General features: G+C 48.5%; 1 pseudogene; it reads left to right on the forward strand.

Moving 5' to 3' along the window:
* The first annotated feature begins 17,687 nt into the window (after positions 1-17,687).
* LOC142442375 (BCL2/adenovirus E1B 19 kDa protein-interacting protein 3 pseudogene) lies at positions 17,688-19,965 on the forward strand (annotated as a pseudogene).
* The last annotated feature ends 1,104 nt before the right edge of the window (positions 19,966-21,069 follow it).

Genomic DNA, 21,069 nt, shown 5'->3' on the forward strand with positions numbered 1-21,069 from the left:
AATTAATTTTTTCTTTCTTGTCTTACATCCCCCTTTTTCTTGTACCTATGAGCACTCTGCTCATGCATAGGGTTGTGCAGTTTCCCCCTTTTCATACTGAAGTCATTGCGGAGCTTTTGATACTGATACTGTTGTCGCAGCAACATAAGCTGCACAGCATCGACTCGTTTGTTTATGAAGGTAATTAATTTTTTTAAAATGCATGGTCCCAAAGTAAGAATGAGCAGGAGCACTATTAGGGGTCCCAATAATGTGGAAAGCAGAGTAGTTAACCAAGGGGAGCCGTTAAACCATGACTCAAACCACCCTTCTTTTTGCATGCGTTCTCGCTTTCGCTTTGCCAGTCCCTCTCTGGCTTTAGCCAGGGATTCTCTAACCACTCCAGAGTGGTTGGCGTAGAAGCAGCACTCCTCTCCCAGGGCCGCACACAGCTCCCCTTGTTGGAGGAACCTCAGATCCAACCCTCTTCTGTTCTGCAGCACCACCTCGGACAAAGAGGCTAGGGACTTTTCTAGATGGGACATGGATTCCTCGGTCCTGCCTATATCTTCACTTATAGCCTCTCTTAAGGTGTTGAATCCTCTGTGCTGTACGGCTAAGGATGATACACCCGTGCCTCTTCCTATTCCACCTAGACTAAAAAGGCTTGCTATTGTTATTGCTGCAAAGGGTTCCCCATTTTCTATCATTAACCCGGTCCTTTCCATTCCTTTTGTCCATGCATCATACATAACACTTTCTTGGCGGTGAATAACCTTCGGGAACACTAACACCATGACGCAGAATTCTACTGACTCATTAAAGACAGTTAAGCTGAGGCAGGGAGTCAGGCCGGTTGCAGTGCATACCCACCAACCGTTGAGCGCCGGGATTATCCATTTTCCCTCATTGCGTCGGTTTATGGATGGATGGACCCTAGCGCAGAGCTGGGTGTGGCTAGGAGGCACCTTCCCAATGCAGGTGCCTCTCCCGGTGACTGCCTGCAGTGTAAGTCCCGTCCCTTTACGGTTCCACGCGCAAACCCTAGGGGTTTCTTCACGCGAATAGTTATAGGAGGCAGCTACTCCGACCGCTTCATAGAAAGGGGGTCTGTTGTCATAACATAACCAAGAAGTTGCCATAGCACTGGGGTAGGAGTCGTTTAAAGCCTCAAATGCCGCTGTTAACATCCTCCACAGAGATTCTCCTGGCACTTGCGCTCGAGGGGCCATTTGGGCTTGGGTTTTTATTGTTGTCCTTGTGGCCCCTGTGAGTGACTGTGGGGTGACAGTTGGACGCCAAGGTAGCATGTGGTGCTGTCCCCCTCCTAGCAGTGGATTTGTTCCCACAACCCCCAAGATAGGGAAAACTCTTAGCTTAAGCTGTATTATAGTGCCAACGAGTGGGCGCTGATAGAGATACAGGCCCCAAGATAATCCGTAGACCCATCGTTTGTCCCTCTTTCCTTCCTCCGTGAATTTTACACGTATCAGGTTACAATTATTGTTGTACCGGGTGCGTGAGCATGGCTGGACATAAGACATTTCAATGAAAAGGGGCTGTACATGCCATTTCCATTCTCCATCATTGGTGGTCACACACTTCCAGGCGGCGCAGTAGAGAGACTCGATCCCCCCACACACGTGACTCATTTCCCCTGTTCTAAACCCTGGACAAGCATAGAACCCATTCCGGCTCATGGACACTCGTTTTTCCTGGTGCCATGTTCTTCCACTGCCAAACAGGCGCTCAAACAAACTGCCACCATAAGTGGTAACTACGTGCAGGCCCCCGGGGAGACTTTCCAAATTAAAATAGAGGTCTGGCCACCAGGTGTTCAGCGGAAACGTTCCTGAAGTCCTATAATAAACTTCATGGGTTTCTACGTTAGTGATTTCCCAAGTGAGCCTGTAGGTCTTGTGGGGATATGGGTAAAGCATTATTGTTTTTACAAGAGTTACATATACATATGTCACCACAAGCTTCATCATCCTGAGAGCTTTCATCATAGGCTCCGTGGTGGTCCAGTTGTCATGTGAGTCAGCCTGGCTTTCAGCGGATTTTCTGGATCCGATGAGGCTTTCCACTGGTTTTTCTGCTGTTTCCTCTCGTCTCTCCTAGTAGATCGCACGTGGGAGTGATGAATCCAGGTTGCTACTCCATCAACCTTTAGGGTAGTGGGAGGGAGAAGAATAATCTGAAAAGGCCCCTTCCATCTGGGTCCCAGGGTTTTGTTATTATGCCGCCCTACCCACACCCATTCCCCTGGTTCGTAAGAATGCCTGTTAATATGTTATTTTTTTGTTGCTGGACAGCTTGTAAATGGCTTGGAGGGCAGGCCAGACCTTGCTCTGAACCAGCTACAGAGCCTGCACAGCCTGAAGCACCTCTTTGGGGCCAGCAGGTAAAGCCCCGGAGTCTATTCTTGGTATTACAGATGGATGGGGTACCATATACTATTTCAAAGGGGGTTAGACTTAGCAAGGGGTGTTGCGAGCTCAGAACAGGGCGAAGGGAAGGAGGGTCACCCAGTTCCTGCCAGTCTCCAGAACCAATTTAGTTAAGGTCTCCTTTAGCGTTCTGTTCATTCTTTCTACCTGCCTTGAGCTCTGGTGGTTATGTGCACAATGTAATTTCCAATCCGCCCCACAGCTCAGGCTAATCCCTGACTAACTTGACTTGCGAAGGCTGGTCCATTATTGGACCCTATGCTTTCTAGCAGCACATATCTGTGAACTATTTCTTCCAATATTTTCTTTGCCACACCTGAAGCAGTTTCTCCCTTGGTAGGAAAGGCCTCTACCCACCCTGAAAAGGTATCTACCATGACCAGGAAATACTTATACCCGTATTTTCCTGGCCTTACCTCCATAAAGTCTGCTTCCCAAAACAGTCCTGGTTGCCTCCCCCATTCCCTGATACCTGCATGGGTCCCTCTGATTTTCCCTAGCTTCATAATCTGGTAGGCGCGGCAGCTTTGGAAATGCTCTCTGCTGCTTTCCCTTGTGATCTGAACTTGAGTTGTGCAGTGTCCAAAAGCTGTAACATTTCTTTTTACTGAGATCCATTGTCTGATGCAGGTGATCCAGTAGGTGGTTGCCCAAGGCCTCGGGAATCACCAGGTGGCATTCCTTGTCTCTGAACCAGCCGTCCTCGTCTTGCACCACCTGCAGTTTTTCTGTAGCCCAGTTCAAGTCTGTGCTAGAATAGTCCAGTTGAGGGAGTATCTTTCCCATCCCGGGAGGTGGCAGGCTCAAGTGCAGGACATCTATTGGAGCAGTACCCTCCGCGGTCCACCTTCCCTCAGTGTCTGCAGCCCATTTGCCCAGTGCTTCTAAGGAGTTTTCTTTCTGGTGACCTGGGGTATACACCACCGTCACTGCCTTTGGTAGCAGGATGGCTTTCAGCAATTGAAGTATTTCAGGCTCGTGTTTCATTTCCTTGCCCTCTGCTTCGATGAAGCCCCTCACTTTATAAAGGGCTACACGTATATGCACAGTCCCGTAGGCATAACGGCTGTCCGTGAACACAGCCTTTTCCCCTGGGCCCAGCAAAGGGCTTCTGTTAATGCAATTAGTTCAGCCTTCTGGGCAGTCATTCCTGTGGAAGACGAGTGGCCCAGACAAGCTCACCTTGAGCATCCACTATGACCAGCCCTCGGTACCTGTGTCCGCCCCGGATGAAGCTACTCCTATATGTGAACCAGGTTAGTTCACTGTTCTCAAGGGGGTGGTCCTGCAGGTCCTTCCGGGCCATCTGGGTTTTGGCTAGGATTTCAAGGCAACTATGTTCAGGTGTTATCAGCTCAGGTTCTGGCAGAAGCGTGGCCGGGTTTAAGATGGCAGGAGTCTGGAACTTGATGCGAGGAGCGTCTATTAAAAGTCCTTGATAATGAGTTATCCTTGCATTTGTGATCCATCGCCCAGGCGGTTGCTTAAGAACTCCCTCTGTGGCAGGGTGTGTGTGTGTGATGATTTGTAGATGTTTACCCAGAGTAAGTTTGTCAGTGTCTTTGACCAGCATGGCAGTGGCTGCAATGATGTGCAGGCACTCTGGCCACCCTGCTGTGACTGGCTCTAACTTCTTGAATAAATATATCACTGGTCACCTCCAGGGTCCCAGCGTCTGCGTGAGCACTCCCTTCGCTACCCCCTTTCTCTCATCTATAAACAGATGGAATTCTTTTGTGGGGTCAGGGAGTGCTAGGGCTGGGGCCTCTAACATGGCAGTCCTTAGTGCTTGGAAGGCGCCCTCCATTTGAACAGTCCATTTCCAGGGCTGGCCTACCTTGTACCCCTCATATAAGGTACGAACCTTCTCTGCAAATCCCGGAGTCCAGAGGCGACAGTACCCCATCAATCTCAGGAATTCTCGTACTTCACAGCACGAGGTTGGAGTGAGTATCGCTAACACAGTCTGTTTCATTGCCTTGGTTAGCCATCTTGGGCCTCCTTTTATTTTTTACCCTTTGTAGGTGACTACTTCTTTACAAATCTGGGCCTTCTTAGCACTGGCCCGGTAACTCATGTCACCCAGCACCCTGAGTAAGTCTCTGGTGATTTCCAAGCAAGTTTGTGAGGTTGGGCAGCTAGCAGCAAGTCATCCACATACTTCAACAGGGTCACCTCTGGGTGGTTGGTGTGGCACTCACCCAAATCATCATGGAGAACTTCATCGAACAGGGTGGGAGAATTTTTGAACCTTTGAGTCAGCTTTGTCCAGGTTAACTAACCTTGGATTCCCTTCTACGCATCCTGCCATTCAAAGACAAATATTTCTTGCTGTGCAGAGCCACTGCCAGGCTGAAAAAAAGCATTTTTAAGTCCAGGACGGTGTACCAGGTCTGTGTTGGAGGAAGGGAACTTAACAGGGTGTAGGGATTAGGAATTGTGGGGTGGATGTCCAGGACATGAGTGTTGACCTCCGTGAGGTCCTGCATGGGCCGGCAATCCTTCCCACCTGGCTTCCTTACCAGCAGCAAGGGAGTATTCCAGGCTGACTGGCACTCCCAGAGGACCCAAGCATCTAGGAACCATCAAATGTGGGGTATTATCCCCACTTTTGCTTCCCGGGGCATGGGGTCCTGCTTGACTCGGACTGGTTTGGCCCCTGGCTGTAGTTCAATATAAAGAGGCGGCGGATGTTTTGCCCATCCTGTGCCCCCTGTCTCAGCCTAGGCTTTAGGAAACTTGCAAAACCAATAGTCCATTTCCTTTTCCTGACAGATCCTCACAGGTGGATAGAGACGGTACTCATCTGCCTGGGTCAGGGTCAGGACTTGAGTAACCCCGGGGCTGCTGAGAAGGTTCCCCTTGGCATCGGTTACTATTACTCCTTCTTTTTCAAAATAAATTCGGGCTCATAATTTTATGAGAATGTCCCTTCCCAACAATGGAGTGGGGCACTCTGGAATGACCATGAAGGCATGGCTGACTTGCCCTGAGCTCAACTCCAACTTTCGCCTGGTATTCCATCGGTAGGGCTTGGTTCCAGTTGCCCCCTGCACCCAACTGGTCTTATTGGACAATTTTCCAGTGGTTTTTGTAATAACAGAATTCTCGGCCCCTGTGTCCAACAGGAAGCTAACCAGGCTCCCCTCCACATCTAAAGTTACCCTGGGCTTGGGGAGTGGATCCGAACCCCACCGTTCCTATTCACTTTCTCCTTCTTGCCCTGCCAGTAAGACCTTCTTGGGCGACTCTCTTCTCCCTGGGCCCCCTTTCTTCTTGGGACATGCTCTAGCCCAATGTCCTCTTTCTTTACAATATGCACACTGATCCTTTTCTAGCGTTCCTCTATGAGGGCGACCCTTTACTTCTTCACTGTAATGCTTTCTTTCCAATGTGCCCCCCATTGCTGCCAAAAGAATTTTGGCCATTTACTTACTGGCTTTTCTGTTTCCGCCACCACCTGAAATTTTCTATCCTCTTGTCTAATTCTTTCTAGTCTTTCCTCTGGGGTCTCCCTATGATTATAGACCCTCTCTGCCACTTCTAATAGGTTCTGCAATGTCTTCTCTCCCAGTCTGTCTGTTTTCTGCACCTTTCTCTTTATATCGGGGGCTGCCTGATTTTAAAAAGCCATTATTACTGCTGCCTTGCTCTCCTCCACAGTGGGATCCATAGGCATGTACTGCCTAAAAGCTTCCATTGTTCTTTCTAAAAAGGTTGCCAGACTTTCTTCCAGCCCCTGGCGAACATCTGTTACCTTAGCCAAATTCGTCAGCTGTCGTGCCGCTGCTCGGAGACCGGCCATTAGAGCCTGGCGGTAGACCCGGAGACGCTCCCTACCTTCAGCCTCAGTGTAGTCCCAGGTGGGTCGCTCAAGTAGAAACACCCAGTCTATGTCTCCTGGATTGGTTGTGGGTCTGCAGTCGTCTCCAGGAGTCAGTTTCCGCGTCTCCCCTTCTATCCTTGCTCTTTCTTCCGTGGTGAAAAGAACTTTCAGTAACTGTTCGCAATTGTCCCAAGTAGGCTGGTGAGTGAATAGAACAGAATCTAAAAGGTTAATTAAGTCTTTAGGATTATTTGAAAAATTGGCGTTTTGAGACTTCCAGTTATCCAAATCACTAGTCGAAAATGTTCAATATTGGTAAGCTTGTTCCCCATCTGCCCAAAGAGACCCTATGGCATTTAAAGGTAGAGTTGCCACTGGCTCTGGGTCTGGAGTCCTGCTGGCTCGTTGCCGAGTCCCGTATGCCGGACAGTCCGCTGAGGAGGTGCCCCAGCGGAGCCTGAGGCTGCTGCAGGGTTATAGGGAGGGGGCGAATTCCACTCCAAGTCAGGATAGGGAGTAGAATCCGGAAGAACAGGGGTGATTTAGAGGGGCCACTCTCTGTGGGTCCTGATTTTGATTCCTTTTCCTTCTTGTTTCCCTTCGCCACCATGATTTTGCGGAGGCAGAATCTTTCTTAACCAGGGCGGGGGATCTTGGACCAGGTCCTGACAGACTATGATGTAGGGGATCTGATCTGGGTGGCCATGTGGCCCTTTATTGAAAATAATTTCTTTTACCTTGAAGATGACATTAAAGTCAAATGTACCATCCTGGGGCCACCCCACCCCAAAGGCTGGCCACGGACTCACAGAAAACAATAAGCTTTCTTATTTTTACTTCTACCGAAAGGTTTTGAGCCCAATCTCTGACCTCCTTAAAATGGTGTAGGAGAATAGACCGAGGTGTCATCTGAGTCTGTCCCATTGCTGAAAATGTAAATGTTAAAACACAAATGAAAAACAACAATGCCAGCAACAAACAGAAAGCAGAGACAAAAACATGAAATGGAGACAAAGACAAACGTTCAACAATTCCCTAATCCTTGGCCCTGCAGCCAAGCGGGTTTCCCTTCCAAACCGTTCCTGGTGGATCCTTGCTGGAAACCTACTGAGGGAGTGAGGGGCGTCTCCCTGCGCTCTGACCAGCCGCCCTCCAGCGCAACCACCTGGGGCCCAAATACCTGCACCGCCCAGATTTCTCAGAAGTTCAACTCCTCCTCGGATTGGATTCCATTCCGGGGTCTCGGGATCCTGGACGAGCCCCCAAATGTTACTGCCGGCTATCCCTTGGCCCCAGGAACAGAGAGGCAGACTCACTGAGGCTTCAAACATCAAAGGGATTTATTGACTAGCTCGAGCTAGGGCCCAAGTTTCAGGGTACCAATTCAGTGGCCTCTCAGGACAAGGACCCCATCCCCGGGTATATGCCAAGTTTTTATACTTTTATGCAGCTGACATAAGCTGGGTGAGTCATCCCCCCTTCCTTTGTTCAACAGCTTCATCTGGAAACAACTGGTCAAGTTAAGGCAGGAGGCAGTAGGTCCCCACCATGGGTGACGGAGCTCTAGGGACAGTTTTGAGAAATGATTTTTTATAATCCCATTCATTCTTCAACCTTTCCTGAGGACTGAGGTCTGTATGGAATGTTTAGGTGCCACCTGATGTCCAGAGCAGATGAAAACTGTTGCATGATTCGGTGCACAAAGCATGGGCCATTATCAGACTGAATCGAGCTGGGGAGACCAAGCCTGGGGGTGATTTGGATAAGCAGGATGTTTGTGACTGTATCTGCTGTCTCCTCTCATTTGGTAGGGAAGGCTTCAACCCATCCTGTAAAAGTGTCTACCAATGTGAGGAGAACGTTAAGACCCTTGTGGCTAGGCATATGAGTGAAGTCAATTTGCCAGTCTTGGCCAGGTTGATAGCCACACATTTGGTGTGTGGGACTTTTAGCTTGGGGGCTCCCTGAGCTTTGAAGGCGTTGCACGTGCAACAAGAGGAACTAACAGTCTGAATGAGTGGGGATAGTGTGGGGTGGTCAAAGATTGGCTCCAAGAACTGGGATAGGGCATGGGGCCCTACATGTAAGGAGTGGTGTATCTGGTGTATGAGATCCTCAGCTTGCTGTGTTGGTAATGCTATTTTGTTATGAAAAACTGTCCACCCATCGGGGTTTTTTCCCCTCCCTTTTGGGTTAGGGCGTCTTCTTCCTGAGGTGTATAAGAGGGCTGCACTTCAGGGATGGTGAAGTAGCGTATGGGAGCTGTCCCAGCAATGTTGGTAGTTCGGCGTCTGGCAGTAGCATCTGCTTTGTTGTGACAAAAGAGTTATCCGTCTGGTGTCCCCTGCAGTGAATGATAGCAACCTTAGCTGGCACTTGGAGGGCCTGTAAGAGATTAGCTATTAATTTGCCATTTATAATGGGAGGTCCTTTAGTGGTAAGGAATCCCCTTTCCTTCCAGATACTGGTGTGACAGTGGGCAATAAGGAAAGAATATTTAGAATCCATAAAAATGTCAACTGTCTTTCCCTTAGCCAAATGGAGCACCCGAGTTAGGGCAATGAGCTCTGCTTTGGGGGAGGTGGTGCCGTCTGGGAGGTGCTGTGCGGCCCAGACCTGGTCGAGTGAGACTACAGTGAAGGCAGCCAGCCGCTGTCCTTGCATGTCAACAGCAGAGCTGCCATCAACAAATAGAGGTAGATCAGGGTTGCGAAAGGGTTGATCTGAAAGTCCAGGCGAAGCAGTGTTAATTCCTCAACCACTTGTGGGCAGGAGTGAGTGTCCGGTACTGACATTCCCGGAGGCAGGAGAGTTGCTGGGCTTAAGGAGGGAGACTGACGCAGACATACGTCAGGTTTTCAATAAACAAAACATGGATTTCTTGCATGTGGGATGGAGAGAGTAAAGACAGGGCACGTTGTGAGAGAAGGTCATGTAACCTGTGAGTAGATAAAGTCTGGATAGGCTCTCCTAAAGTCAATTTGAGAGCTTCCTGCAGCCGCTAGGGCCCAGAGCCACTGCCGTCCCCTGATTGCCATCTCTGTTTGGAGAGATGCGCTATTGGCAAGTGGGTAGGTACCAAGGGCTGAGTGAGGACCCTGACCGCCACACCCTGTCTTTCATCAGTGTAAAGGAAAAAACGGCTCTTCAGGGTTTTGTAAATGTAAAGGTGGAGACTGGAGGAGGGTTTTTCAGAGTTTTCAAAAGCTCTCAACCAACCGTGGGGAATCTAAGGGCCCAGGAGGGGTGGCTTAAGCAGCTTCATACAGAGGCTTAGCAAGCAGGGAAAAGTTTGGGATCCAGTGTCTGAAAAATCCTACAAAGCCTAAGAAGGAAAGTATTTGGTCTGCAGCTTCAGGAGCTTGGAGTCCCTCTACCACCAGGCGACAGTCGGCTGTGAGCTCCCGGGTGGTGGGGGTGAGGCGCAAGCCCAGGTAGGTAACAGACCTGCAGGAGAGCTGGGCTTTGGCACGTGACACCCGATAACCTTTAGAAGCTAGAAAGTTTAAAAGCTGGGCTGTGTGTTCTAGCGAACTGGCTTCAGATGGACTGCACAACAGCAAATCGTCTACATATTGTAGCAAGGTAGATGGCGAGAGGGGACGGTTTAACAAATCTGTGGTCAGTCCTTGGCCCAAATATGGGTGAATCTCGGAACCCCTGGGGGAGGAGGCCCAAGAATACTTGGAGGCAGTACCAGTGTCTGGGTCTTCCCAAGTGAAAATGAACAGGTACTGACAAGTGGGATCCAGCGGGATCATGAAGAAAGCGTCTTTCAGATAAAGTAAGGAAAAGTGGGTAGTATTAGGGGGAATATGGGACAGAAGGGTGTCGGGGTTAGGGACTACAGGGTGCAAGGGGACTACAGCTTTGTTGATAAGACATAAATCCTGCACTAAGTGATAGGAACCATCTGCTTTTCTAACAGGCAAGATAGGGGTGTTGCAGGGAGAGTGGACAGGTATAAGAAGCCGTTTAGCAAGGAGGCGCTGGATGATAGGTTTTAGGCCTTTACGTTGGGTGAGCAAAATTGGGAACTGGGGAAAGGACCGGAAGGTGGAGGGGTCTTTAAGGTGGATAAGAACTGGTTGATGATGTGTAGCGATGATGGGCCGGGAAGTGTTTCATATTTCTGGTTTTACCCAGTGTGGCACAAGAGTCAAAGAGAGTGTGGGCGGGGTGGTGGTGGTGGAGAGTGCTAACAAAAAGGGTGCTGGGGAAGGAGAGGTGGGTAGCAGGCGGTTCCACTGAAGGCTGACTCCTAGCTTAGAAAGCAGGGTCTGAAGCCATTACTAGGAAGGAGTAGGAAAGAGGGGAGCCCCCTATGGCCAAGAACAAATGGGGAGTTACTAGGGGTTTTGAAGGTTTGCCTTCGATCCCCATAACCATGACCGGGGAAGGAGAAGTTGGGCCTGAGAAGGAAGGGAGAACTTTGAAGGTAGCCCCTGTGTCCAATAGGACAAAGACTGGTTTGCCTCCTACCTTGATCATCAGCTTTGTCTCAGTGAGGGTTACCGGGGTCATTGAATCCAGGCTCCAACAGTCTTCACTGATTGCTAGACCCAGCAGTGCCAACGGCGGATTGGGGCTTTGGGGAAGGTCCCTTCATGGCTAAGTGCCGAGGGGCAGTCACTTCTCCAGTGGCCCTGCTGACCACACACAGGGCAAGGCTTACTGGGTGGTCGGGGCTACGGGCAATGTTTAGCCCAGTGCCCTTCCTGGTCACACTTGAAGCAAGGTCCTGGTGGCGGGCAATGGAAGCTGTTCTTTCTGGAAGTCTTCTGACCCCTCCCTCCTGCTGGCCTGAGGGTGGCAATCAAGGCCCGGCCGTGCCAGCTAGCTTTTTGGCGGGCTCAGGACTTGCGTGCTATTTCTGCCTGTCTCTCTCGGGCATTAAAAACGTTAAATGCCATGTTTGCCAGGTCACGGATGGGGGTCTGAGGGCCATCCTCAGCCTTTTAAAGTTTCTCTTTAATATCAGGGGCTGAGTGTGTTGTAAAATGAGTGGCAAGCAGAGTAGCCCCAGCTGGGGAAGCAGGGTCTAGCCTGGGATACTGAGTTAAGGCTTCAGTTAGGCGTGTAAGGAAAGCTGCCAGGTTCTCACCTGGATGCCGGGTGGCCTCTAGCAGCTTGTCAAAGTCACTGCTTTGTGAGAGATGGCTTGCAGGCCAGCAAGTAAGCTCTATATCATGCGGTCGCGGTGGGCCCTGCATTTCCATCCCTTAGTGATGTTTACTTGGTATGTCCAACTCATTTCCTCTCTTGGGACAGCCTGGGAGCCTCCTGGCATGGTGGCATTGGTTCAATGGACTTGATCTGCGTGCTGCTGAGAGGCTGTGAAAATGGGCTCTCTCTCATCAGGGGTGAGGGTGGAGGCTAACAGCACACAGAGGTCATGTCAGGTGAGAGCATAAGCTTGCATTAGGTATCGGAATTCCTTAATAAAGGTGGGAGGATCCTGTGAGAAAATACCTAGACACTTTTCTATCTGAGAGAGGTCTGTTAAGGAAAATGGCTCATGAACTCAGACAGGTCCCTTGGCTCCTTCAGCTTCATGGAGGGGGCAGACAAGAGGGTGGTGGGAATGGGTGTGGCTGGCAACAGGAGATGACAAAGGAGGAGGTGGGGGTGGTTGGGAAAACGGAGTTTGTGAAGAGGGCTGGGAGGAAGAAGAGATCTGGGAAGAAGTAAGCAGTGTATTTGGAGATGTGGAATAAGGGGGGCTATGGGAAGGAGGGAGAGAGAGAGAGAGCTTCCAGGGAATCCAATGGACTTGGGTTTACAGGGGCAGCAGATGGCGGAAGAGCTGACACCTCTGTCTTGAGCTATGCAGGCATGGGGACCTGAGCCAGGAGAACTTGTGCAGGTTGGCACGAGGAACAAAGGCAGGGGCGGGAGTGAAGGAAAAAGAAGGCCTGAATTTATGGAACTTCTGACCATTTGTGGGTTTGCTGAGAAAAATTGTCGAGGTCGCGGAGAATGTTAAAATCAAAAGTACCGTTTTCTGGCCAGGGTGACTAGTGGTGCAATTGGTATCATGGCCACACTCGGTTACAGAAAAAGACCAGATGCTTAGGGCGGATGTCTGGAGTCAGGCCCAGTTTAGCAAGGTTAGCCAACAGGTATCCCAAGGGGGTGTCCCTGGGAGGCCTAGAGAGGGCACTTCCCATGGTGTCTGAAACTGCAGGGGTACAGTCAGAGGAGAAGGATGTCTCCTGGTCCCCATCTGCACCCGTCAGTCAGGAGGTGGCCTGATAATCCTGACAGGTGTCCCAGTCAGAGCTAGGGGCCCAGTGGGAGAGTCCTGGACTCTCAGGAACAGAAAGGTTCCCTGGTGCAGGCCTGCAGCTTTAACCAGCAGACAGGGACCCAGGATCAGTGAAAGACACTGCGGGGAGCTGAGGAGGGGAAGGGGCCTGGTTTTGTGGCCAGTGAATTGAGGGTTGTCCCAGGCCTTTTTTCAGGGTGGGGAAAAAAAGAGGAAGTAGAAGAGTTTTTGAGAAAGCACCGCAGAGCTGCAAACACAAAACACACGGACAGGTAGAAAAAGCTCAGACACATCCTTTGTCCCCTAGTCCAGTCAGAAGGTGCAGTGACTGCCAGGCCCAGTGCCAGGAGTCCTGTGATCGGCAGGAATCCCAGGAGGTAAACACAGAGACAAAAGGCTGGAGGCCACATGAGAGAAAATAGACACAGAGAAAAGATGGACACGAGAAACTGGCCTTATCGTCACACCCCTTTCGGGGAAAGGCAGTTATTTCCAGCTCCTCTTGGTACTAGGGTTGCAGAATAAACCCCTGCAGCGGCGCCACGTTCAGCTTCCTGGCATACTTGCCTTTTCACAGTTTTCAGCTAGTTAGCCTCCCGTGGACCCTATGTTCCCGTATGAGTTTGCTGGTCCTTGGTGCCCAGAGCGACAAACGAGACAAATGCGACAGAACAAACATACACAGAGGGATACTGACCAGAAGTCGCTCGTTCAGACAGGCTCCGGAGGTTCGAAAGGAGAGGAGGGGTGGGCGACGTTCCAGCCGAAGCAGGGCCAGGACGGCACGGAGCCTGTGTCCCTACCTCTCCCGGGTTTCGGTCACCAGATGTAAAGGCGAAGCTGAGGCACGGGGAGACAAAGTATAGGACAAAGGAGAGCAGAAACAGTAATAGCTTTATTAGGGGAAGCTCCCAGATGCGGTTCCGTGATCTAGGCCATGGAAGTCACACCTAGCAGTGGGGGGAGTGAATTTTTAAAGGGATGGTAAGGAATATCCGGCATTTTTGGATAGGGTTTGCCTGCTCCGAGGACTGTTTGTCAACTCCTTGAGGCTTTCTTTGAACATGGAGCATCTGGTTTTACTTCCTGGTACCAGTTATCTTATCTGGTGCAGGCTGGTCTGGCTTGCTTTTGACCTTGGTCAGCCCTTGCCTTCCCGTTCCCGCCAAGACAGGTAGTAGGATACCAAAAGCCAATATCAGAAAACATTAAAGATATAGTCTTTGGTGAACAGCAAAATCTCTGCCTAGCCAGCAGCCAAGTCTGTCTCTGGGCCTGAGCTGTGCCACGCAGTCCTTTGTGGGCCAGGAAGCCCTGCTGTCCCTCTGTCTGGAAGCACATGCTAATGAAGATGGCCTCCTTTGTTCTGTCTCAGCAGGGTTCTGTTTCCTGGGATTTGGCCCTCCACCACTACTGGCAGGGATCTCCCACAGACTCTGCTGGTGGCTGCTGTCTGCATGATGACAGTCAGGGTTCTCTCTGCTGCTGAGATGGCTCATTCTTATGGACAGAGTCTAATGGAAAAGTGGATCCATCCCCTCTATTCATTTTTCACACACTGTTGCCTGGCCCCACACACTCATTGGTTATTTGCTCAGCATACAGACTGGATAAGCATGGTGAGGGCTTATACAATCCTGACACACCTTTCTTGATTTCCATCCACTCAATATCCCCTTGTTATGTTTGTACAACTATCCCTGGATCCCATGTGCAGGTTCTACGTTGAGCTCAATGAAGTGTTCTGGGATCCTCATTCTTCTCAATGCTGTCCATAGTTTGCTATGATGCTCACAGTTGAATGTCTTGTCATAGCTGTGGTAGTTATATAGTCTATTGTCAATTTGAGAGTTATGAGTGAAGGGGTGGATGGAGTTTGTCAATTAGATCTCAGCTTGATGACCTCATTTGGAGGTGCTAAGGGGATAAATCACTAGTTGGAGGCGGGACACACTCTCACTCCCTGAGAAATGCTCTACTGACAAGACACATGGTGCTACGCTGATAGTCCCCATGTCCTGGGATCTGGAGAAGCCATGTGGAGACCCCTGCCAGTGCTGGATCTGTTAGATCTCTCTGGAGATAGAGTTATACCTCTGTCCTTGGCTCCGCAAGAGAAAGAATTCACACCAAAGCCTGGCTTGTGATCCAAGTGAGTTTTATGAGAGTTAGAAGAAGGTTCAGGTTTACACGACACCCATAGGACTCCTCCTGACCATGCAGCCTGGCGGAGGCTGCTCAGCATCACACAGACAAATTTCTCTCTCCTCTTCCTCTCAATTCTAGGCTCCTGCCTTTTCAAGGATTCCACAGGGAGGTGTGGTGGACAACCCCTGATCAACCCCATTGGCTGAATTGAATTCACCTGGCCTAGGTAGGCCAATCCAGGTTTAGCGCCCATCCATGTCTACCGGCGGGAAACCTGAGCCTCTGAGCATGTGCAGTGCGCTGCTCCTTGTTCCCGTGCTTGGCTCTCTGGGCATGCTTTAACGGAAATCTTTTAGCCCTGACCTAGTCTACCTAATAGATCCACAAGAGTTCCCATCCACTGGCCTGTGATCTTCCTGGATTCAGTACCATTGTTGTGTTTTGTGAGTCTGAAAAGGAGCTTACAGATTGATATTGGTCATATGGGCTAATATCAGACTTTGGAACTCGATCTGGGATGTTTTCTCAATATACAGTTGCTCTTTTATATATAGCTCTTTCTTTTACACATATGAGTGTCTATGAATTTGTTTCTCTAGTCTACTCAGACTAACACAGTGGTTGATGAAACAAAACGAAACATCTTTTGCGGCCATACAAAATTGTACTAAATTCGCCTCATTTCAACAGACACTCCCACAAGTGATAAGGAAATCTCACTGGAAATTCAAGCTAAGATGGTAGAGGGAGCCATGTATACCCCAAAGAAGCCAATTCCATCTTTGTTGGTAGGAAAATGGGGAGGAGCAAGCTAACATATGCTTAACAATACTCATGTAGAACGCAAAGGGGCAATTCCCCGGGTGCTAGTTTCCTAGTTAGACACTTCTGACCCCATTTCTGTGCAGCCTTTGGTGACCCAGTCCTGGGGTACAGGCTACTGGCCTTTAGACTCTGTTCTTTCCAGGCACACACCCTCCTTCATAGGCCACATCAGAAGGAGTCGAGGTGGAAACCCCACTAAATGGGCTCACCTGTAGCCATGAGACTTGAGGCTGAACTTCCTCATGATGCGGAGAAGCAGATGCCAGCCCCAGACCATAGATACTGGACTTAGGTTCAAATCTCTTATCTTGAGGGTGTCCAATGACTGCTAGCCCAGAAATACCATATATTTACTATTTTAATGCCTTCCTTGCTTTATTATGATATGTATTCATCTAGTAGGCTTGGCTCCGCTGTTGTGAATGAATATTATCACCAACCCCAGTTGTTTTTGTGAATAATTGCTTCTTGGTATATGCACACATTTTGAATCCCTGAGACCAATGTCCCCCTGTCTATGACTCATCTCTTTCCCCATTTGCTACTTTGTGAGCCACTGCCCTATTATTTAAATGCTCCATCTTGTTCAGCATCCCCTCCTAAGAACTTTATGTAAAGAATGGCCCCAGGGTCCTCCCAGTTTGGGTTGGGTCTGAGAACATGTGCAGTAAACACATCAGTATCCTTCAACCCACTCCAGGCCAGAGTCTGGGGAAGGAACCCCTGTTATCTGACCCACCGTTCTACCTGAGCTTATTTCTCAATCAAGAGATCTGCCTAGAGAACATGTGGAAGAAAAGCATTCACCAACTGAACCCCTGCTTATGGACAGGGGCAGGTTAGGCGGCTGGTGAGAGTAGGATGAGGGGCAGGATCCTAGAAGTCTGCACAGATTAAGAGATCCAGGTGCTCCTAATTTGGGAAGCTGGTGATATTCTGGTCATGAGACTCCACACTGAGCATAAAATGCCGCCTGCCCCCCTTCCAGGAGCGCCATCCCCTCCCTGCTCCATGGTGGGATTCAGCTGGTTTGCACCAGTGCAGCTGAACTAATACCCAACTTCCTGTCAAGTGTGGTAAGCCGGTTGGTAAAATGGCCCTTGTAATCGAGTCTCTCTGAGGTGGGGGTCTGAGCAGCCACCTAATGTGACATCACAGAATTATACCCCTTACTCTTTTTTAACGTTCATCTGCGCACGGGCATATTCTAAGTGCCCGTGGAAATGTTCATTCCATCCATCGGTATAACAAATTAGATGGAACTGTGCTTTATTTAATAAACTAATATTTATTTATTCATTTCATAACACTCAATGTAGTTGTAATGAAATACTACATTTTTATTCCTGTGTGCTATTCCAGTTAACAAACATATAATATAAAAAGTGCCAAACACCAGGGAAAAGATGATTCAAGAGAAATCACACAGCCAGCGATGCTCAGATCACAGTGAAGAATATCACAAGTGAGGATGCCAATCAAGAAGCCATATATAAGTTCTTAAATAACAGTTTATTGATTTTTTGGTCATTATTATTTAATATTTTTCATTACTATGTTAAGACTCTTATCATAATCAATTTGCTGTACCTCCTATTTAAATATTAATTGCATAAATAATAAACTGCCTTTCAGTATGTATATTTTTATACTTACAACCGTCATGATTGCAATGAACCGGTTGTTAAATTATTTGAATCCCACCAATGACATAGCTCCCGATTGCCTCCACTTTATCTTTTCAAGCACTGTCTTTTATTTCATATGGATAATAAAGTAGGATGAGGACATGCAAGCTTGAGTGATAACAGTTTCACATGAGCACAATTAAGTGTCCTGGAATTTCCATTTCTCACAAAGTTATCCATAGTTTGTTATGATCCACACAATTGAACATGTTCTGGGAAACAGGATATTATGGAAAAAGAGCATTGTACAAACACCTATTATATCAGGAAGCCCCCACACAGTAGGGAGTTAAGTACTATTTTCCACAAAGCTTTGGAACTGCCTCATCTTGGAGACTGTCGGTAGAATGAACAAATATGTTTTAGAAAAAGTAAAACGAGAATATTCCATAGATAAATGGTTGGTGAAATGTCATCGCATCTTGATTATTTTGGACACATACTCAGAAATGAGAGTTTATAGTGAAAGAAAACCTGTGTGGTAAAGAAGCAGATCCGTGAACATGAGGAAAGCCCTCAGTGAGACGGGCTGACACAACAGTGAGAACAATGAACTCAAGGGAGTCATTGAAAGCAAAACAAAACAAAAAAGCTCACTGCCATCGAGTGCATGCTGACTCAGCAGCCCTACTGGACGGAGTAGAATGGCCCCTGTGAGTTTCTGAGACTACAATTCTTTCTTATTATTTTTAGTCCTTTACTGGGAGCTTTTAGAGATGCCATAACATTCCATCACCTCCAGCAGTATTGTGCAGTAGCTACCACAATCAGTTTCCAAACATTTTCTTTCTTCTTGAATCCCTTGATATCAGCTTCCCTTTAACCCTTCCTATCCCCATCCCACCTCCCAGGAACACTTATTTTTTATTTTTGCCATATCTTATGCATCCGGTATTTCCATTCACATATAATTCTGTTATTTGATCCGATAGAGGAGTGGGGTTATATAGTCATCAATGCCATCAGCTCCCTATTCTCTCTCACACCCCTCCCCTTCCCTTTCCTTGAGGGAGCCATTACTCCTGTTACTCTTTCTGAAGGGTTATTGATCTTGGCTTTCATTTACCAAATAATCATAAATATACAAATGAACAATTGCAAATAAAACATGATTAATGAGGTAAAACAAATAAAAACCATAATAGTAAAGGAAGAAAATATTAAAGAATTAGAGGATATTTATGCGGTTTATCAGTGCTTTACCACACCCTGGATTTATCATCCCTTCCATGTGGCCCTTATAGAGAGACTGTCAAATTATCTTACAGGTGGTTTAGGATTTCCACTACATCCACGCCCCTTCACATCAATTTGGCTGCTTGTTTTTGAACTTCTGGTACCTCTTCCCATCAACACCTCATGATCACAAAGGCTGGTGTGCTTCTTCCATGTGGGTTTTGTGGTTCCCTGCTAGGTGGCTGCTTGTTTAAGGACAAGCCTTCAAGACCCCAGATGCTATATCTTTTAATGACTAGTGGCTGGACACCATCAGCTTTCTTCATCACATTGTTTATGCACCCATTTTGTCTTCAGTGAATGTGTCAGGAAGGTGAGTATCACAGAATGCCACATTATTAGAACAAACTGTTCTTGTACTGAGGTAAGATTTTAGTAGAAGCCCACAATTCTTTTTAGGAGTAGAAAGCCCTATCTTTCTCCCTTGGAGCTGATGGGTTTGAACTGCTGATCTTGTGGCTAACACCCCAACTCATAATCACTGTACCACCAGGTATGACAGACCAGGACAATATAAAGGACCAGGCAATAATTTGTTCTCTTACACGTAGGTCACCAGGAATGAGAGCTGACTAGAGAGCAGATAACAACCAAGTAGTCCTTGATGCTTTTCCAATTGTCTGCTTTTCTAACCACGTGATAGGATTAAACTTTCCATCCCCCTTGAGATTACATGGAGCTCTCTGATTACTTTGCCTTATGAAATATGAATAGAAGTGACTTTATTTCCCTGCAGGAGGTCAAGAAAATGGTGTGTGATTACCTATACTGTCTTCTAACTGCCTTGGGACTGTGGAAGCAAGTCTCAAGATAAAGTCTGGTGACGGTCAGCCAGCTTGCCAGTCAGTCTGTCATTGTCAGCACGTCTGTCTGACGGTTGGTTGGTGAGTGCGTGGCGAGGCCTCTGGGCCCCCCGCTGCTCCGTCTCTGCAGTGGGCCTCCGGGGTCCCTCTGGCGCTGTGTCGCAGAGTAGGGCCCCAGGGCTGCAGGAGGAGAGCCTGCAGGGCCCCTGGGTGGAATTGCACTTCAGCAGCAATGGGAATGGAGGCAGCGTCCCTGCCTCGGTGTCCATGTAGAATGGTGACATGGAGAAAATCCTGCTGGACGCCCAGCAGGAGTCTGGACGGAGCAGCTCCAAGAGCTCCCTCCCACTGTGACAGTCCACCACACTCCCAGACACCACAGGACACAATCCGAACTTCTGAGACTGATACGCACAGCCTTGGGGAAAAGAACAGCTCAGTCTGAGGAAGATTACATTGAGAGAAGGAAAGAAGTCGAAAACATCTTGAAGAAAAACTCAGACTGGATATGGGATTGGTCAAGTCGGCCAGAGAACATCCCCCCAAGGAGTTCCTGTTCAAGCACCCCAAGCGCACAGCCAGCCTCAGCACGAGGAACAAGAGCGCAATGAGGAAGGGGGGCATCTTCTCTGCAGAATTCCTGAAGGTTTTCCTGCCGTCTCTGCTGCTCTCTCACTTGCCGGCCATTGGCCTTGGGATCTACATCTGGAGGCATCTGACCACCTCAACCAGTCCCTTCTGATGGAGAGGGGACTTGACTGCTCCCCAGAGGGGTTCTGAGGCCCGCCAGCTGCTGGAGGGGGGGCGCGTGGGGGAGGAGTCTCAGCTGGCTGCATGCCTGGGGTTTGTTTGTTGTGTAAATCACGGAAGAGTGACACCCAGACCACATTAACCCCTTGCCCTGCCTGTGGCTCCATTAGTAAGGGTGTCAGGGATTCTCACCACTGCAGTGTCTGCTGGTGAGTTTCCCTTGGATATTTTATCTAAGGATAAATAATTTTAATATGCAAGTCATGACATGTAGTGCTTTAATGAAAATTAGCTGTAGCTGTAATTCCGTTCAAATACTTTGTACTTCAGGAGGATGAAGACTGTTGATATTAAAACTACATTAAGGGGGCTTTTCACAGTAAGTACTGTGGCCTTATATTCATCTGGTAGTGAGACGACATCTTGTGCTGCTTCTAAGCGGACACAGGCTGCCCACCTAAGACGGAAGGTTACTGCGTCAGGTAAAAGCTAGAACTTCCTGCCACTTCACACACTAGTCCTGACTGGACCCTCCCTCTCCCACTGACTGTGAAGCTGACATCTCAGACAATGAGTTTTCCTTCCAGGGCACCTGCCTGCTAGGCCTCTTCCTCAGGCCTGGATCGCTGGGTCCCCTGCTCTTTGTGGGGAACCTCCTGTAGAATCAAGTGTATGCAAATCCACGTATTGGGTTCAAAGACTGGAGAGAGAAAAATTAAACCATTGCCAAACCCTTTGGGAAAAAAAAAAAGCCTGGTGACTAGTGTCTCAGATCTTGAATGCTTGCAGGCACCTAAAATGCAATCACTGGTTTCTACTCATCTGCAGCCAAAGAGAAAGAAGAAACCTAAAGACTCAAGTAAGATGGTTTTGTCTACATTAAAACCAGAAGGACTAGATGCTACCCAACTACCACTACTGACTCTTCTAGTTAGGGCCATAGGTCTATAGATGCACCCTGATAGAATGGGAGAGAAATGAGGAACCAAATCTTTTAAATTCATACAATAAAGCAAAAACAAAACCTGATTGGTTGAGTTTGTAGGACTTCCTCAGACTATTGCCCTGAGATGCTCTTCATATCTTGAACTGAAAG

Source organism: Tenrec ecaudatus, chromosome 3 (genome assembly GCF_050624435.1).
Source record: "Tenrec ecaudatus isolate mTenEca1 chromosome 3, mTenEca1.hap1, whole genome shotgun sequence".
Taxonomy (NCBI): Eukaryota; Metazoa; Chordata; class Mammalia; order Afrosoricida; family Tenrecidae; genus Tenrec; species Tenrec ecaudatus.